Genomic DNA, 2444 nt, shown 5'->3' with positions numbered 1-2444 from the left:
ATCGCTGGTTAAAGCTAGTGACGAAAAAATTGTGCGTCCGGGCACACAACATGTCTGTGCGTTGCTTATTATGTCAGAAAGAGCTGGGGCGCGATTACGGATCAGTCTCAATCGAAATTGTCTCAAAAAGTATATCATTTGGCTCTCTCCTATTGGTCGGCGGCCATTTTGATTTTTTTCGTCACTGACTGACGTCGTAAATGGCGCAAAAGTGGTGACGTTGGCCATCTAATTATGCGAGCAGATTGAGACGATTTTTTGAGACTGGAAAAAGTAGTATCAACACGTTTGAGACAGAAAATGGCGGCTGTTTACATCGTCGTATACGCGGGTGACCGCGCGAGAAACGGTGTCGGAGGGTGCATGAAGACGACTTTGACGCGCGGGAGAGTTATTTCGAGGAGACTGCGCAGTGTCTGTGCGACGAACTCGCCGTTAAACTGGGAGGTGCGCGGGTGAGTGCGCTGTCAGTGGAGCGGCAGTGCTGTGCGCGCTGCGCTTCTTCGCCTCCGGTGGGTTTCAAGGCGCCGTTGGAAATGAAGAAAACGTCGGCGCAGCCCAACCGACTGTGAACAAGCCTTTGCGGCGGGCAGCGGAGACCAATGTCAACGTTGGGTAACAGAAGGGGGGTGTTCGCTTTCCGAGGAGACCCGAGGGGAAGGCGGCGGCGAAGGAGGGCGTCCTTTGCCTAAACGTTCGCCGCGGCAGTATCTCCGGCGTCGTCGGGTGTGTCGATTGGGCACTCATCACTATCAAGGAGTCTGGGGGCAGTGCTGCGAACGAGCCGCAAGCGGTTCTACGCTGCGGACGTAATAGTGAGTATACCTCGGCCACTGTTTTTGACCGCATGAGTTCAAGTGCTACAAGTGCATGAGCTACAAGTGCGGGCCTCGGCAGCGAGAGTGAGTACGGGCTGTGCTTGTTTTTTCTCAGATCTGTGGCGCGAACATGTGCATCCTGGCCGTGGACTCGCGCTGACCCGGATCCTTCCGCGACGCGTTTGTCTGGCGGCATTCCGAGGCGGAGGAAGGCCTGCTGGACGACGGTGATTTTTTTTTCTGGGTAAGCAGTAAAATAGCCGTGTCACCCGTCGGGCGAACTCAGTCACATCTATTGAGCTCCAGCACTATGCATTTGGCCGGATCTGCTAAAGCTACAAGAATCAGTCTGGACAGTTACACAAATGCAGACACTTTACAGTATGATACAGTGTATTGCCACCCTTTCCTTTTGTTAAATATAATTGCAGCAGAAACACAGGACACATATTACATTGTTGAAATGCATAGCCTTTCCTGTTGAAGAAACCAAAGCAAAATGCACCTGACAGCGCTTGTGTTTTGTAGGCAATCATAGCGCATCATTTATATGAATATGGTGGTAAAAGACTGACCTTACAGTAGTGCTCACTTATACATCTAAATCCTGCATGTATGTATGCTCTTGAATGTCATATTCAGCAAAGCCTGGATGTGGGCTACTTGGCGTGAGTTTTCTACTGTATAGCAGAGTGTCCTGTAATGCTGTTGAGATCACTGAGAAAGGACATGCTTAGCTGCATCATTTTTTGTTATGCAGGAGACTATGTCTACCCACTGGAGCCATGGCTGCCTGCACCAGTTGCATGACATTACAGACCTGACTCAGCAGAAGGCCTGTACAACACGCCACATGCTTGCACACAATTTGTGGCTGAGCGCTGTATTGGTGTGCCGAAGAGCTGCTTCCGTTGCTTTCAAGGACACCGGATGCACCAGTGCCAGTGGAAGTGGACAGTGCGCATCATCACCGCACGTGCTGCACTTCACAGCCTCTGTTTGGATGTGCCCATATCAGCAGAGGGTGCAGGCGACACTACCTCTGACCCAGATAACAACGGGCCACCTCTAAATGGTGGCTGCCTCGTACAGACAGGATCCCTCCTCACCTGCCTCCTGAGAAGAGCATACGGTGCTGTACTTTTGGCCTCTCTAGGACGACCCGTCTCCAGAGGAAGGCGTACCGAGGGATGGTGCAGCGGCAGTTGCGATGGAAAATCTAGCGTCCAGAGACGACTCACCATGCTGGCATAGAGAGTCATATCAGGCACTCTTCCCCTGTTGCCACTGTCATTTCCTTGTGTCATTGCACAACACACATCTGCAAGTGTGTGAGCAATTGTGTGATGTGATTGTGCCCTTGGCCAACCTGTGTGCAGCGAGAAGCCAGCAGTGCCAAACAAGTGCCCCCACCGGCTGCCACTTCATTTTCAGTGTGTTTGCTAGTATATCTTCCAGTCCCTCAGCAGCGTGTTGCACAGTCTCTTCCTGAAGACGGAAAAGGTGTTGAAGCAGCTCGCCCAATTTCTGAAAAGCATCATTTTGAACTCTCTTTTGTCAATGCTTATGTCAGCCCACCTGCCCCTTCTCTGCTGTCTCCTTCCAGCTTGGTGGAGTGCCTGTGGT

General features: G+C 51.7%; 1 long non-coding RNA gene across 1 annotated transcript; it reads left to right on the top strand.

Moving 5' to 3' along the window:
• The first annotated feature begins 428 nt into the window (after window positions 1-428).
• Window positions 429-2154, top strand: LOC144106238 (uncharacterized). Its single transcript, XR_013308939.1, has 3 exons — window positions 429-815; window positions 934-1062; window positions 1579-2154. It is a non-coding gene; the product is annotated as an uncharacterized LOC144106238 (long non-coding RNA).
• The last annotated feature ends 290 nt before the right edge of the window (window positions 2155-2444 follow it).

The sequence above is a fragment of the Amblyomma americanum genome, chromosome 10 (assembly GCF_052857255.1).
Source record: "Amblyomma americanum isolate KBUSLIRL-KWMA chromosome 10, ASM5285725v1, whole genome shotgun sequence".
Taxonomy (NCBI): domain Eukaryota; kingdom Metazoa; phylum Arthropoda; class Arachnida; order Ixodida; family Ixodidae; genus Amblyomma; species Amblyomma americanum.
This window is presented reverse-complemented; position numbering and strand designations above follow the sequence as displayed.